Below are 18,371 nucleotides of genomic sequence, written 5' to 3'. Positions count from 1 at the left end.
TAAGCGGGTTGGTAACCCAAAGAGAGAAGAAAGACAGGCAGTGTTGGCAAGATCGATCAAACAGAAGCAGTCAGATAAACTAGGTCACTCTGAAAAGGAATTTACAACAGCATTCATAAGAGTTGGAATCTGGTAAAGCTGGAATGTGCCCTGTGCTCACATGAAAAGTTTCCTGCTATCACATTAGCTTCTAAACAGAAAGACAAAACTAGCATAATTATAAAGTAAAAATAAAAACACTGGAACTGGAGGAACTACCTTATGAGCAAATGTGTTCCTTGTGAAAGAGCACAATGCAGTCTCTCAAGGTGCAGTTAACCAGTGGCCTAAGTAGGCTCACTCATTGCCCCACTCTGTAGTGTGGGGAAGCAAAATGTTAATAACACAACAACAGACCATTAGATGAAGAGAGGTGGCTGAAGAGCCCTTTACGTAAGTATATTCTACTTATAGTTTTCGTAAAATCACAAGGTCCTACCTACAGCCAGACCTAAGAAGACATGTTATGCTGAGTAATAGGTGAACCTGCTAGTCATTCTATGTTTTTAAGTGATTAACTATGTTCTCTCAGGGAAGGCTACAATCCCACAAAAATTAGCATGATAATTAGTTTCTGACTTGACTTGTGCATCCAGCATGCTCATGATGGATTCTGGGGCCCACTGAGACCCCAATGACTATATGGAAATCTATTGCACGTTTTGGGTAGAGCTGTTATTTCACAGATTAAACATTCTGGAAAATGCTAAGATCCCAGAATTGTGGAAGGGATCACTCCTTCATCTTTTGTATAAAAAAGAGATTTAAGCTTCCCAAGCAATTTCACACCATGCAAACAGAATTTGGGAGGGTGGTGAAATCCTTGTTGGGGTGACAGATGTATAAATGGTTATCCAAAAGGTGTTGGGCACATCAGGAAGGTAAATATTTCTGAGAGAGAGTGGTTCACTATGAAATGCCCTTTGGGTAGAAATGTGACTGAATGATCTTAATAAATCTGTGAATCTACTGGGTAATATTCATTATCTCAAAAGCTTGAGGCAGATCACTCAGGTGTTCCAATTTAACAACAATTGTAATTATGGGTGAGGATGAGCTCTTCTGGATTTGGTGACTTTTAAGTTCCTGAAGAGATCAAAATATTTCCTAGTTTAGTTTAGATCTTTGCCCTCACTGTAGATAACTAATGTGATGGACACATTTTTTGACCAGGAGTTTATTGCTATTAATAAAGATAGAAAAATTTTGAAGACTACGTTTCAAAACGAAGCCCAACACTTTATGCTGTAGACTTTGCAAGACCTCCTCTTAGACTCTAATGAATGTGGTCTACAGTTCACAACTCCTGTCACAGAAAGAAACTGTTGGCTAAAACCACTTTTAAGAAAGAAGGCAACACAATAAAGGAATGAGCCTTTGAATAACTGATTATAGTCAAAACAATGTGCTATTTATTGTTTGCTTAAATACATTTATGAACTTTGTTAGAAATGGATTTAACAAATTGAGCTGATTGTGTGCCTAGTATAGACTTTTGTTTTTAGGTTTATCTTTTAGGACAATCTTGCTGTTAAGATTCTGTACTTTTAGGTCGAGGGCATATGGAGTATTTTTTTTAAAAATGTTGTCTAGATTCTTCGCCTATTATAATGTTATAATGCTATTTATTAGCTATAAATAAAACAATAGCATAGTTTTATTTATTCAATCATTGATTCCTGAGGCTTCATAGTGCCCTAAAAAGTACAGATTATTCTAAATCTACTGACATTCTCATTTTATTGACCGCCAGAGAATAAAATGCTATGTGTATAAAGGTGAGCAGTAACTTCTAAGACGTTTTCAGAAGCAGTCCATTAGTCCACTGACATGGTGTACAGTCTTAATTCATTTAGTTATTTTATCGTGCATTCTTCTATCTTTGAGATATCTCTTCTTCCTCTCTCGTCACAGCATCTGACATTGTTTCCTGTGTTGCTTCTAAAATTGAATCTGTCTCGTCTTGCTATCATCAGTATCACGTACGGTTCTGTATTTTCAAGCTACACATCCATATCTATATTTTCTATCAGTACAATAAGCATTTTTAGTCAGAGTAAATGCTACAATTTATCTTGCCACTCCTTGTCCATCCTTCCTGATTTACTCTATCCACACTCTCCTTCTTGTCTATTTCTGTATTTTTCAAATTCTTTATTTTTTCAGAGTTTTTCTTGCCTCTTTATTTAATTAAAATGTATGCTTGTTTAGAGTGGGTCAATGTCTAACATATTGTTGGCGTTATTTTTCAACATAAAATACTTGACTGTCACTTCCACCTTTCTTAATATCTGCAATTTAATTCCCTTCATACTTTATTTAAGATGACTTTTCAACAAGACATTCCACAGAAACTGTTATTTCCAACTTCTCTTATTTGTTTTTACCATCTATGAGCTGATTGGCTGTTTTTCTTTTGGTTGAGTTACCATCTTTTGATACAGTGGCTAATTTTATTCTTCTCGCCACCTTCTCCTTCCCAAAGGTGCCTGGCCTTGTGCACACCTGGATTCACTGACGTGTAAAACATTTTCAGGGCACGCTAGGTAATGTAAACTCAGTAATTTGCCTTTTTGGAATTCCAAGGCATTAACTAATTGCTCTAGTATTTTAATTTGTGTGTGTCTCCTTTTGAACGTAATCAGTGTCTTCTTATAATTATCCACCTTATTTCTATCAGATGAGATCTTATATTTGTCATTTTTCTCCTATTGACTTCCATTCAAAAAACTGAAAAACATCTTGAGTGTACTTTGTAATAAGAAAAGAGGTTTGAGTAACCAGTAAATGAAATGTACCAAGAGTGCCTGTTGAATAATGAATCACTATATATATATATATATATATGTATATATATATATATACATATATATATATATGTTAATCACCAAATGGCTGCTTTCACATCGCACGCTCTTGCTGTCGGTGCCGATGAAGGAGTTAGCAACCAAAACTCCTATAAATTTCTTCAGCAGAGTGATCCATCTCACTCCAAGAAGTTCTTATTTCAGCCTTTTATTATCATTTAAAAAAAAGTGCTTCCACCACCCAACGCGTTTCAACCTAAACAGGTCTTGATCACAGCTATATTTATATTTTAGAGTATTGATAGAAACTGTATCACAAAATCCCACCAACTCATCAACGTAACTGTCTGAGGTATAGAGGGCAAAGAAAAAAAGAAAGAGCAAAATATAAAATTTAAATTATTTACACAATGGTGTTCCGAGCTTTCGAAAAATGTTTTCTAAAAAAATTAAGTTAAAGTAAAAGCACAGCTGTGTAACAGCTACGCTTTTCTTGACATACATTTTGTCAATATTGTGGAAGTGTATTATTTTAATCTTTAATTCGACCACGAATACATTCATAGTGTCCTATAAATTGTATCAACATGAAGCTATTGCAATTATTTATCTATATAACACATCAACGTGTGAATACATTTTCATTGCAGTGCTCTAGCATCTCCTTAAGCCTATAATAATACTTTGATTAATCCTTATAGTTAATAATCTAACTTGAATTTAATAGTGTTTAAACTGTAGGTCTACAAGTCAATGGTAATTGAAAATTAGATAAAACCTAGAGTTCAAACAGTCCTGCATATTAGGGAGGCAAATTTCGCCTGGAATTTAGGGGCAGTTAATTTAAAATGGAATTGGTTTACATTCATGCAAATATCAAACAGGAAAATGGGCAAGACAATGAGGGCGGATTTTTTTATTTGGTGGAGTGAGAGCATTGCTGTATATCGTTGGTGCTCCTACGTAGGCAAATTTGTGATTCCCCTTATTGTAATAAGAGTCCAGGGAAGCAAGGGGTTTTACAGTGGCAGTGCTCGGCTAACTCTTAGCTTGGGGTCCCATTATCCACTGGGCCACCAAATAACAGTGGAGCTTGCCTCACTTCTTTTACAGGGCTACCAACACTCAATTTCCCTAACTGTGTCCATCTTGCGAGGCATGGCATTTCTAGGCACAATGGACAACTTGTTCAGGAAAACAACACTCATGCGTTATGACAATTTTATTTATTTTTTCTTCTGAAATCAAGTTCCCGCCTTGGGAGCTTGTTTTCAAAACAAAAAGATTTTCTCAGGCGGTGCTTCAAACATGGCACCTGCTCAGCAGAGGATCAGTGCCATCATTGAAGTTGGACAATGTGGAATCTACATTAGGCACAGAAAATTCTCCCCTGATCAATGAGGATCTCTTCACATGGTGAGCCGTCCTCTGTCAGGAGGGCAGACGTCAAAATCTCTGTGCATTTGGTGGGACAATGGACCATTGACTAATGTTTAAGTAACCTTATAAATAATTAAAAAATTAGTTTGTGCAAAAAGAGAAGCAACCTTATGGTTGTGATTTCTATGCAGAGTCCAAGAATGGTGTGAATGTACAAATGCATCCTAGTGGGATGTTTCTAAGTGCTTATTCCCCTAGTTTTCCATGTTACCCATGTTAAGAGTGCTATTTTTCCTCTGGCCTTACAGTCGATGTCTCAGCTTATACAATACACCTATACATCTAGTCCTTTACTCTTACTCTCTTCAGAAATGGGAACATGGTACTTGCCTAATACCTTGATAAAACTGGCACAACAAAAGGAAATGTCTAACATTTTAATTTGCTTTTTTGGCCAAGTGCTTCTGAGGTCATAGTCTTCTTTCCTGCAGCTTAGTGCAGGTGATTTGCTTTTGCCTTCTCTCTTGTGGCTGTTTCAAATAGTCCATAAATGTAGCAGATTGTTAGCAAGTTTGTTAGTGTCACCCTAAGGTACACCATAACACCCTCATTAGAAACAGGCCTTTAATTGTGATGTATGCACTGAATTAGTAGGGCAACTGGTGCTGTAGGATTTTTTTTTTTGTTTGCACAAATTTTATCAAGTAAAACGTAGTGGAATTTATGCAGGGATAACACTGCACAATCCTAGTTAGCAGTTCAGAACACAGAAAATATGCAGTGTTAACGTGTTTTTGACATTTCTTCACCTCAATTGACTTTGTAACTGTTCTTTTATGTTTATAGATAACAATCTTTACCAAAACATATCCTTTCCTCTAATAAACCAAGGTGTATGAAGAACCCTGTTATACAAAGTTCAGGTCAAAAAGCCATTATATATTTAAACCATCGGGATTTCAATTATGAATAGATATTCACACAGTCATATCTTTCTGATGTAGTTCGGAGGTAGGGTTGACCCAGGGGTTACCCAAATATACACACATATTAGCAGTGGTGATAATGTAATGAAGACTTCTAAACAATTCAAACCAAGTTCTTCTCAACAGGAAAGACTAGAGGGCCACTGAGGCACGCCTTAGAGTCTTCTACAGAAACTATTTTCCTATCCCTCCAGAATAGAAACACCATTGTAAAGCCCACAACACAATAAACAGCAGTGATACACTTACTTTTGTAAATTTCTAACACTTACTCTAAGGGTATATTACCTAGTTTTCCCCACAAAACTAAAATAGCACCTCATGTCCGGATAAAGCTACGCCTTCTGAAATGTAACAGATGTTACTAATGTCCTGAACTAATAAACACCACTCCAAAATAAGTAAATGTCAGAACTTTGTTGAGGGTACAATTTTTAATAGTACATGTCCTGAATCTTTTATTTTCGTAATGGATACATGCCCATCAAGCATTTTCTTTAATCCATTCGCTACATGGACCTTAAGTACTGCATCACCAGTATTTCAAAGAACCAAGATATCCTGATTCCCCTCACCTATGGTGTCCTTGCCCTTTTCCTTTAATCAACCAATCTGACCATTTAAGGGATAAAATGAAAAGCATAAGAGACAGATTGCAGTACTGGTGCACACCTCTGGTCAGATCAAAACTTCTTGTGGAGTTCCAATTTGATCCAAAAAAGTAATTGTCAAATGCTACACTAGCAAAGATGCTCCAAAGCCTTAACTTGTTGCCACAGTGAAAGGCAGAGCTGAGGTCCATTAGTGTGTGAGGTAAGGAGCAGGAGCAGCTTTTGTTACTTGGTAGGGGTGGGCTGGCGAGCAGGTGGGTAATTAATTTACCAGGGCACCAGGGCACTTACAGGAAGACTGAGAACCTGTGCCTGCTCTCTCCAGCCCGGCAACTGGGTGCAGGGATGGAGACAGCCCAGTGCACATGTGTGTTTGGCCAGCCCGTGACGGACAGCCAAACACACATGCACACTGATGAGATTGCTCTGTGCGCTCCCCTTCATGGCTGTCATTGTAGTGAAAGGTTTGCAGCTGCTGCTGCTGACGGGGAGCGTACCTGGTAAGGGCTGACAAGATCAATGGTAACTGCTGATCAACAAATTTAAATTCAAACACCTCTCTATTGTCCACAACCCACCTGTAAAGTCATGCTGTACCACCGCCAGAATATATTTTTCAGTAGCCCAAGTCAAGCTTTTTCATAGTCACTCACCCAGTGACTTTCAAAACTGAGTCTATGAGGGAGTTCTGTGGATAAAACTGTGGATTTCCTTTGTTGCCCTTCCCGAATATAGACTCTGATGACTCTGTAGTTCTAATAGTTACTTGCTGCATATAAAACATTGTTGACTGTAGATCAACATTGTGTTTAGAAAGTACTGCAGGTACACCATCAGGACCTGGAGCTTTTCCAAATGGACTATCTACGCCTTAAAGACCTCCTGTAAATTAATTGTTTGCCTGTTACCAATAGTAAAAAAGGCACAACTAACAGAGGAAGTCAACCAGTATATGGTACTAAAATGTGAAACATATAGTTCCTCTGCAATGTGAGTATCAAGTGGTGTACCAGTGTCATTCTGAAAGAAAGAACTATACACTGAATTCCAGAATACTTGTTGATCTTTTGTTGAACTAGCAGCTCATGAGCTGTCCCATGCTTCATTGCATATTGCAGTTTCCCTCTTTTTCACATCATTTTATAAGCTCTTTTGTATTTAAAGTAAAATCTATTTTTTAGATGTTTCATTTATATTTTGATTGTGTTAATTGCTTATGCAGGGAGATGTGCAATTCCGAGTGCTCAGGGATGGAATCAGGAAGGCGTGGGCTTTTGCTGCGGATCCATATTTATTTCTACATTTCATGTAGCTCATGGTCATCAAAGGTATGCGCAGTCAGACTTGGGTCTTTTAGAGGAATGTGTTAATGCGGCATCTATTAAAAATCAACATATATTGTGTTAATTCACCTCTCGAGTCTCCTGATTTACGATGGAAGAATCATTTTTTCCACTAGCAGAGCCTCAACCCTCTCTTTCACTGAAAATCTCACCTTAGAACCCCAACAATGTTCAAACAACTGCACTACTGAGCATGGAGCTGCAATCATGCCTCTTTCTGCCCTGCATTGCACTGCTAGACAGGAAAAGAACCAATGTCCAAACTGAACTGGGAGAAGGCTCACAGCACTTCAGGGACATTGGTGCTCATTATGAGCATGGCGGATCCCCGCCTGCCAAATAATGAACCTTTCTGTGGGCCATGCCTCTGTGCGGCAGGTGCAGCTGCACCCGTCGTGCAGATCACTGCCCGAAAATTGGGCAGTAACCTGCACGACGGGGCACTGCACCGGGGCCCCTGCACTGCCCATACAAAGTGCATGGGCAGTGCAGGGGCACCCCCTCCGCCTGCCTTTCTCTGGCGGAGGGGGTGCTCCTGCACTGCCCATGCACTTTGCCCCTTGAGATTTAGCTCTTCTTTATCACTCCTAAGCTTACAGGACTAACCTTTGCTGACAAAGACTCAAAATCATACGGCATTCTGTTTCTGGACATATTTACCACTGCTAGAAACTCAGTAAGATACTTGTAGGCTTTTTCCAGAGCATGTTTCTTAGGAACAGGGCTCTTGCAAACTATATACCAGAGGGTCAAGCTTCTTTCTTCCTTCTCATGGACATTCTAGACTGAGAAGATCAGAATGCTTTTCTCAAAGAACTTGAGGTACATTGACTATCAGCATTAGGACGTCCTCAGAAGGTCTTCCATGAACCATCCATCAAGGGGTTCAAGAAAGGCTTTTTCTTTTTGAGCAAAGGGGGTCCATATTTCTTCAGAACCCTGGGCTCTACAAACTGTCAACGACTACTGTCTATTCCGTTCAGGTTCTCTCATTCAATATACCCGTTCCCCCATTAATCACTGGCCTCCCTGTGTTATGCTATTAGTAGATCAGAATGGCCAAGCCCTGCTTTCCCAGGGCACCATAATTGAGGCTTGCCTTTGTTCCTCTTTCTTCATCACTACAGTCTTTCTAGCTGAAAGGAAAGACAATAGCTGGATGTGCCCAGAGATCAATCTCTGGTCCCTCAAAATTCACTTCACTTCAAAATGGAAGGTGTTCATCTCCTTCCAAATGTTTAGAGCAAGCCTGGCTTACCAGACTATTCCTCAAAGATGCCTCTCTCATGCTTCCCATACAAGAAGGCAAAGGACCTCAATAGAACCTCTTTGAAGCTGACATATTTTGTTTGTCTATTGTCCCACTAGAGGGTTTCTGGAGTATCTGCCTTAGAGATTATGGCTATGTACTTCACCCCAGGTGGCATCTGTTTTCTTTTGCAAGACATACAAAAACTTTTTTTATTTTATTTTTACCCCACAGTTTTGAACAATGCATAGCTGTATGTTTGCCATTGCTTTCAGGTTGATGATCAGAAAACACAACTGCTCTGGCCTGCGGGATGTGCTTGGCACCCAGTGAGTTAGTGTTGACCTAGGTAAGTCCAAACCATACTCCACTCATGACACAAATGTTTCAAAAGTCTTTATCTTAGGTGATAGCTGCAAAATGCCCTTAAAGTGGAACATTGAATCTGTGCCTCATTTTTCATGACTTCCTACTCTATACTTAACCCCATTGTTTCTAGCCTCCTCCTACCCGTGCTGTCTTTTTTTTGGCTATTTGGGGTAGTTTGCGCATAGGCCCCAATAACATTTTTTCCACATAATCTATCCACGATAAATATGCATCCTTTTTTTCCAACATCCTGGGGATTCTGAAGGTACCCACAGTTTGTCGATTCCCCTGGAGGGGGCTGAAAAATTATCCAAAATACAGCTATATTTTAGGCTTTTTGGGACAAATGGGAAACAAGTGCTGTGGAAGAAAGCATCTGTTTTTTCCCCACAAATGACATCAACAAAGGGTTGTGATGCTAACATCACCATGTTCCCCGCTTTCAGGAACAGGCAGACTACAATCAGAAAATCAACTTTTTCTACACAGTTTTGGCATTTTATTGTGACATACCCCATTTTTCCTATTTTGTGGGGTTTCAACCTCTATCCAGTTGGTGATAGAAATGGGTGTGAAACCAATAGTGGATCCACAAAAGCTATACATTTCTGAAAAGTAGAGAAAATTCTAAATTCAGCAAGGTATCATTGTTATAGATCCTTCAAGGTTTTCCTATAGAAAGTAACACTTGAAATACAAAAATATTGAAATTGAGTTGAAAAAAACAGCCATTTGTGTCAAGTTTTCATTTTTCAATTGTTTTCATTTGTATCTTTGTTACAAGTTTTCATTTGTAACTTTTTCTAGGTGTGGTTGATTTTCAAAAGCAGTATACCGTTATGTGCACCATACCATTCTGATTGCAGGGGTATATAGGGTTCTCCAAGAACCCGAGCTACCCAGAGTAATAACTGAGCTGTAGCTTGCAATAGTGTTTTATTATGTACCCGATATACAGCAATTCTTTGGTAAAATTTCAATAGTGAAAAATAGGGATTAAGAAAACCTATGTATTTCCAAAATGGGCACAAGATATGGAGTTTAGAAGCAGTGGTTATTTGCAAATATCTGAATTTGGGGGTACCCATATTAGCATGTGAATTAGAGGGCATTACTCAAAGTGACTTTTTTCTTACCCTTGTCTTACATTTGGAAGGCGCAAATGCAGAGAAAGATGTTCGGTAATAACACTCGCTCTGCTATTCTGTGTTTCCTCAAGTCTCCCGATAAAAATTACACCTCACTTGTTTGGGTAGGCCTAGTGCCTGTTAAAGTAAATGGCACAAAACGCAACATGAACACATCACATTTTTCCACTGAAAACGAACTTGTTTTTTGCAACATGCCTAGCTGTGGAGTTTGGGTCCTAGCACAGCTGGCACCAAGAGAAATCTAGCAAACCTGTACATTTTTTAAAACTAGACACCTATGGAAATTCAGGATGGGGTGATTTGTGTGGCTCTCACCAGGTTCTGTTACCCAGAATCCTTTGCAAACCTCAACATTTGTTCAAAAAACAAATTTTCCTTTTATTTCTGTGGAGCAAAGTTCTTGAATCTGAGGGGAGCCACAAACTTCCTTCCATCCAGCATTTACCCAGGTCTCCTGATAAAAATTGTACCATACCTATGTCGGTAGGCCTAGTGCCCGCAACGGGGAAATACCCCAAAATGCAAGGTGGGCAAATCAAATTTTTCCACTGAAAACTGACTCGTTTTTTGCAGGTGCCTCGGTAAACCTAGCAAATCTGTATATTTTTTTAAGCTAGACAACTAGGGGAAAGCTGGATGGGGTGACTTGTGTGGCTCTCACTAACTTTTGTTAACCCAGAACTCCTTACAAACCTCAACATTTTTCTTCAAAAACACATTTTCCTCAAATTTCTGTGATGCAAAGTTCTGAAATCTGAGGGGAGCCAAAACTTCCTTCCACCCAGCATTTCCCCAAGTCTCCATATAAAAATGGTACCTCACTTGTGTAGGGAGGCCTAGTTCCCACGACAGGAAACGTTCCAAAAGGCAATGCGGACATATCACCTTTTACCACTGAAAACTGATTCGTTTTTTGCAATGTGCGAGCTGTGGATTTTGGGCTCTAGCTCAGCAGGCACCTAGGGAAACCTAGCGAACCTGTACATTTTTTTAAACTAGACACCTAGGGAAATCCAGAATGGGGTGGCTCTCATCACATTTATTACCACAAATCCCTTGGAAACCTCAAAATTTGTCTACAAAATACATTTTCCCCAAATTTCTGTGATGGAAAGCTCTGGAATCTGATGGGAGCCACAAATTTCCTACCACTCATTGTTTCCCTCAGTCTTCTGATAAAAATGATACCTCACTTGTGTGAGTGGGCCAAGTGCCCACGACAGGGAAAGGCCAAAAATGTTTAGAGATTGAGGGGACACAAAAGCCTGTCTATAAGCGCAGGTTTTTTAATACATTTTTAGGCTGACTGCTTGGGGCACCCACTCAAGTAAGGTATCATTTTTATCGAGAGACCAAGGGGTGTGGTGTGTGGTGGGGAATGTGTGGTTTATTTCTGTTTCTGGACTATTATGGCACAGAAATTCAAGGAAAATGTGTGATTGTAGCCACATTTTCAGAATTGCAAGGCATTGTAGGTAAGAAAACTTGCTGGGGTCCACCAGAGGCACACCACTCTGTACTCCCCTGGGTGCCCAGTTTTTTAACATATCTAGAGTTGGTAGATTTTCCCTAGACAAGAAGCGAGCACACTACCAAGTCTCTTACTTCTGTGATGTCCCAAACACTCAAATTGTGAAAAAAACACCGCTAGCTTTTGTTCAAAAGACCCCTCACCCACTGGCCTCATTTGTGGCATACTACATCAGTGGGGTCCCACCGGAGACACTTAGCATGCCAGGGGTGAGCTTCAACACTTGATTACAGCGGAGCAGGCTTTTACATTAGTTGAATTCTCAACTCAAAGGAGAAGTGTAATAAATATGTCTTGTGGCTACTCACCGTTATTTTTACACATTCATACTGGTTGGATTTGGCACAAGAGTGATTGGTGGTTTAATATATTCAATTTTATTAACAAGAGATTTCACACAAATTAAATGCACTGTTAATAATCGAAAGGTCAAAAATTGAACCAATGGCTCACAACTCGGCTGTAAAGCCGCGTCAAGACACCAACCGCTTTACAGTCTATTCACATACCTTTCAGACATGACACACACAAGACCATTCACACTGCCAGCCACAGGCCCAGCACATTACAACACTCACCTCAACAGACAAGGCCATTCAGAGGCCTATCACTTTCATATGCCTACATTCCTAACACAGCAATCACACCAACTGATGGAGTGTGTGAACTGGTGTTTGGTTAGCAGTGTGTGTAGTGACCAGCAGCAAGTCACTACTCACATGCAGCCACCCAAGCGCCAACTTTCTCACCGCCACCCAGGAGCCAGCTCACTCACACCGCCAGCCAAGTGCCAACCCACACACACCGCCAGTCAAGCACCAGTACATGCACACCACCAGCCAAGTGCCAGTCAATGCACACTGCCATCACATTTTTTTAACAGAAAAAGAAAACACAAACCAATTATAAGTAAATACAAAAGTACAAACAAAACAGCTCTCACTAAACACATCACAATAATGCCAACTATGAAACTGAACAAAAAATATAAAATGATACAAACCAGGCAACGCTCATGGGTGCCCCAATAAATGTTTGTATGTGGTATATACTTAAATAAGCAGGCACACACAGCCCAGGTTTAAAAGGGCAATCAGGGCAGTGCATACAACTGTCCATCTGCATGCCTCTTTGCATACAGACTCCACATCTCTTACAGGGATTGTTTTTTTTGGGCCGTAGAAGAAATGTGATCAGCAAAGTAGCAATCTTTCAATCTAGCCACATCTTCCATCACTCCAACTATAAGATCACATGCCTGTTCCACTACAACAAGGCTGCCTATCACATACTGAACAAAAGTCATCTTTGACTCTGGAGAAAAATCCTTGAACACAACAAAAGCTTTAAAGGTTGCTAAATGGAAGAGAAGGATAGCCAACTTCTTATACCAAATGTAAGCCTTATGAACAGCAGTGTAAGGTTCCAACCTCTGATCTACTCTATCTACACTGCCCATGTGCTTATTGTAGTCTAAAATGTACAAGGTTTACACACTTCAGCAGCCTGACCCCAAACGGTCTTATGTGAAGTACTTTAATCATGAATGTCAATCAGCATGTAGACATCCCTTCTGTCTGCAAATTTCACAGCTAGCAGTTCATCACTATGCAAGGCACTGAACTGTCTCCTCTCAAGACATTTTACAAACAATCTCCTTCAGATAACCTTTACGGTTAGAGTGGACTATGCCACAAGCAACAGTGTCCACTTTGAACAATTCCCTGATCAATTGCGCACCAGTGTATGTTATCTAGGTACAAGTGGAGACCTTTTTTCCCACACAATTTTCTCACTAACTCCAAAAGTGGATGGACAACCAGGGGGTAATAGTGGAATCCCTACCAGTGTGGACCCAGAAATTAAAGCCATATCCTCTACTACTCTCAGAACGCATGTACATCTTAATTCCATAACATGTCCTTTTGCTAGGATTGTACTGCCTTAAAACCAAACAGCCCTTGAAAAGGACCAAAGACTCATTCATAGCAATTTCTTTCCCTGGAATATAGATCTCTGAAAATTGATCTACCACATGATCAAGGAAAGGCTGAATCTTAAATAGACAGTCAATATCAGGGCGATCTTGTGGCAACTCTAAAGTATTTTCAACAAAATACTGCATCTGAGGCTGAAGCAATACAGATCCAAACTCATTATTGCAGGAAATATGGCTGTTGCCATCAAGGGACTGGTACACCAATATGAAGACAGTGACAGCTTCCTTTTAAAGCCCATCAAAAAAGCTTAACCCAAGAACTTCAGCTCTTCTAGATTTATGGGAGTCCACCAGGTGGCTCCAGCAGGGCTTACGTCTGAAACTATTGTCCCTCAAATACTGTTCAGTATATAAATGAGTCTGCTCAACAATCCCACCCAAAAAATACATCATCCATAATTAGTAAACAAAGTGTGGCTTTATCACAAAGACTTACATAGTCAAAAATGATACCACTCTCTCGCCAGAGACTGCTATACTCATCAGCAACTAATCTGCACAGAAACAGACAGCACCAACAATATCCCACTAAAAAGGAAAAACAAAATACAATTACACATAAGACAACACAATACACATAGTGCACAAATCCAAGGAGAATTTCACACACAATAAAACATAAGCTAAATATGCTGCTATTATTACACCATTTACAAAAAACTAATTCATGAATGGCAGTGGTACTCATTGAAGTAAACAGTACAAAAATTGTTTTTTACCAGACACAAGCCATTACACAAACTACAGATCTACCACTGCTGAAACCTCAAGCAGGAGTCACAGCAAAGGAATTAAAAAATGTTGCATTAAAATAAAAAGGAGCAATAAATATTACAATCACAAACGCAAATAATGTGTCAGTCCACACATACCAAGCTGGGGGGCAGATGAGCTTAAAAATATGGCCAAAGCATTCACCCCCTACAGGGGAGTGACCTTTGCCCAAGGGTCCCCTCCACAAAATTGCCAAAATCTAAAATGCCTGGTGTCTCGTGGTTTCTGCCCCCTTGCAGGCAGACAGGCCTAAAAAAAGAGGCCAAGTTGCCCCAAGGGTGGTAGAAACAGCCATAATTTGTGCCCCCTAAAGGTAGCGACCCTTGGCCAAGGGGTCATGCCCCAAAATCACCAGAATTTTAAATCCCTGATGTGTCGTTTCTGCTCCCCCACGTCCAACCTTTGGGGGCAGATGGGCCTAATAAAGTTGGGGGGGGGAGAAACAGCAAAAATATTTGTCTCCTAAAGGAAGCGACCCGTGCCCAAATGACCACTCCCTAAAATCACCAAAATGTAAAGTTCCTGGTGTCTAGTAGTTTCTGCGTTCTTTAGGGGCAGATGGGCCTCATAAAAGGAGGCTGATCTGACCCCTAAGGGGGTAGAAATAGCCAAAATACTTCCCTCCCATAAAGGGATCGACCCTTGTCCAAAGAGCTTCTCCCCCAAATCACCAAAATTTAGAATTCTGGGTGCCTAGTGGTTTCTTCCCGTCATAGGGGGGCAGATCGGCCTAAAAAAAAGGCTGATCGGCCCCAAGCGAGACAGAAATGGCCAAAATATGTGCCCCCTAAAGGGAGCGACTGTTGCTTAAGGGGCCGCTTCCCACACATCGAAAACACACACACAACATAAAAATCCCTGGTGGCCTAGTGTGTATTCCTGCTGCACGATCACGACACCATGCACAATTATGCAGTGTGAATACATTTCTAAGAGACACTGAGGGAAAGGACAAATTCTTTCCTTTCCTACTGATGCCTCTTTGAAGACCCCCACACCTCCCAGTAGGAAAAACTAACCTCCTTTCCTTTTGCTTCCTGCGCTGCTGGCCTGCTCTGATGATGCCGGCTTGCAGTGTGTGTGCTGACATCATCAGTTCATCAGGAGGGGGTCGGTGGCAGTGGAAGCGCTTCTGCTGCCATCCCTGGTGGGGGAGTGGAGGGCAGGGACCACCAGTGCTTTCCCAGTGGATGGGTGATAAGATTGCTCCCGGACGTCAGATGCACACAAGGAGTTAAAGGCCCTGATTTTGAGTTTCTTGGATTTAAAGTGCTCTGTCGCAAACCTGATAAAGTTTATGCAGGGTATATTATTGATTGTGTATAATAAATAATACCTGTTCTGAGTTTTCGGGGGGGATATCATGTGGCTTGTGCTACTTGGTGCACCAAAATTCACATGGTACTGTAAATACTCACATTTCCCCTGTTAAATTCTGGCACATTTGACCTGCCGAAATATAGTGAATGGAGAGTCATTTAACAAGCCCAATGCCACTCAATTCTGAATTCCGACCCTGCATAAATAGAGGTTTGTGCAGGGATCGGTGAACTCCAACCAACTTGCATCAGGGCCATAGGTGGTACTGCTCAGTATTGTTACAAAGACTTTGTACTTACATATTGTAAACTTTAGTATGTTGAACAAAATGTAGATTTCCCCATCCTGGTAGGAAACCATAATTTCAAGAAAAGCTTGAAGGAGAATATTAGCTCTTTCTTTCAAGCCCATCTCAATAAACAAGCACTCTTCATTGGTTCCCAGTCGAGCAGAGAGTCCAATTCAAGGCCCAATGCATAGCCCATAGGGCATTTTCAATTAAAGGCCCTCACAACCTTCGACCATTGCTCTCACCCTACACTCTGAGTAGAACTGTGAGGGCCAGATATCCATGGCCCTAGCGCCTCCTTGTACCACAGTAGTGCCATTTTTTTACGCTAAAGTGGTTGAAAGAGGCAATTTTTGCTGCACCATATTTACAAAGTGGAGCAATGCATGCATTGTCCCACTTTTTAACCCCTTGCACCACATTCTCCCTGCGCCAGGCATAATGTATGCAAGGGGGGCGTACCCTTAAAACGTCTCAAACCTCGTTATGCTTAGTGGTATAATCTGTGTTGCATTTTCAGCGCTGGAATGCCAAAGGGTAGCCATGCGCTCCATAAATGTGCGGAAGATAAGATCATGTGTTTGGTGGAGCTGAAGCTCATAATGTTAGCCTCCGTGTATTTCTTAAAGTTATGATTTTCTACTTAGGACAAGTGTAATCTACATTTTCAATGTTTTCACATTCAGCAGCCAAATGTGAAGGATCAGCAGAAGGTATGCGTTGAACGTTAGACTTGCAACCTTGCATTTAACCTGAGCAGGAAGTAGCAACAGATGAGCATCTGCTAACATAGGGTTGATGATGGAGAGGAAACCTATAAAACGTCAAAACATATCACTTACTCCAAATTTTCACATATCACTCATCTCCATAACTCACTGAAGCAACTGAATCCATTGGCGAGTTCTACTTATTATTATCACGATTTCCTGACCCTGTGGAAACCGCTGTTTTCAGAAGAGTTGGAACTCCAGGTTCTACAAAGTTTACTACAGGGTGTAAAAAAGTCTGCATCTGTCATAAAGTTAAGGCAGGTCAAACCGGATGAAATATAACAGGGGAAAAAATACAATATTTACTGTTAAATGCAGATTTGGGTGCAGTGACCACTAAAATCTGCATATTATTGTCCCAAAATTTAGAACAGGGTAAAGTCTGTGGAGTCAGATTTTATCGGCTACTAAAAAATAACGCTTTCACACTGCTAACCAGGGCTTTAATGTGGATCTGCAAGCATAATTTGTCCTTTTCCCTCCTTAACAGAATGTTGTTTAAGGTAACTGCGAAACCAAGTACCCCTGTATCAAATCTTCAGCTGGCAGAAATAATGTCCTTGTCAAAAAGGCATTCCAGCTATTTCAATATTTGTACCGTTTCATATGAAGTATGAGGCGTCTGGAGACAAAAACGAAATCTAAAGGATGTTTGAGTGTTGTATTTACTGCATATAATATATTAAAATCATATTTACTAGTTGAAGAGCCACTGAGGACAAGAACAAAAAATATAAGTCCATGGGCTCCTAAAACCTAGAGTGAAGACAATAAAAAGAAAACAAATACAATCTAATACATTTTAAAACATGAATACATGTCACACATTGTAGTATTCCTGGTGGTAAATATGATAGCAACGTTGAAACTTTATGTCTGTTTTACATGTACTTCCATACATATGTAATCATTTAATCAGTGGCTCGGAACAATTCTGAAAAAAGTACTTTATGAAGCCAAAGCGTATACTGAAGTGCTGTAACTGAACAACAAAATTAATATTCAAACCCTCTGCCTCCTCCAGTTGCCCTAAGTTCTATATTTTTCCTTCAGTTGTTGTAACCAACTTCTCAGCTACAGACATCTCACGCCCCCGGATTTCCTGTTGTTCCTTCCTATGAGAAGCATATGCTACTGTCTTTAAATGTGGCTTCACATCCTGATATTGTCAAAAGCTAGACAATGACAATCATGAACTGTTAGAAACGTCTAAGTGGAACAGTAATCACGCAATTCAGTTATAAACAAATCTATGGTCATAGCACAAAGGGCCTTGATTCTGAGTTTGTGGAAGTAGTAGTTGGAATGATAAATACCACTCCCTAACCTGATGTGATAGATAGCACCTATCCCTAGTTTTTAGGGAATAACATTGTGATTTTAGTGCTTTCGGCCCTAAAATTTACATGTGATGCTAAATGCAATACTGTTTTCCCCAGTTAAATTCTGAAATGTTTGTCTTGACGAAATTTAATGAAGGATGAGTTTTTTTTAAATCATCTAGTAATTACTGGGGGCAGTTATTACGACTCAATTCAGAATTCTGACTCCTGCACAAACAAGAATTTGGGCAGGAGTCAGATAACAGCAACCAACTCGGAATTGACGACATAGTTCCCATTATTGGGCTGACATCTTTATAAAGGAGGTGGTTTCCTATATATTACAAGCGTGTGAAGAAAAGACTCTCCCTTAGCTTCTTCTTATAAAGCCCCTCGTGGTTCCATTGTATCATTCAGAATTTTAGCGG

The 18,371-nt window shown here is 40.2% G+C and overlaps 1 protein-coding gene across 2 annotated transcripts in view; it reads left to right on the top strand.

Annotated features, from left to right (window-relative positions):
• Positions 1 to 18,371, top strand: part of GPR132 (G protein-coupled receptor 132) — a 166,891-nt gene that overhangs the window by 52,576 nt on the left and 95,944 nt on the right. The window contains exon 1 of one of the 2 annotated variants that reach the window (XM_069205974.1): positions 2,522 to 2,585. The exons of the other annotated variant lie outside the window; for it this stretch is intronic. The gene's annotated coding sequence lies outside the window, so the exon portion shown is untranslated. Of the gene's footprint in view, positions 1 to 2,521; positions 2,586 to 18,371 lie in introns of those variants that run through there. 2 annotated transcript variants of the gene reach the window in all.

Source organism: Pleurodeles waltl, chromosome 9 (genome assembly GCF_031143425.1).
Source record: "Pleurodeles waltl isolate 20211129_DDA chromosome 9, aPleWal1.hap1.20221129, whole genome shotgun sequence".
NCBI lineage: Eukaryota > Metazoa > Chordata > Amphibia > Caudata > Salamandridae > Pleurodeles > Pleurodeles waltl.
Note: the sequence above shows the minus strand (reverse complement) of the source record. Positions and strands in the feature narration are given on the sequence as shown.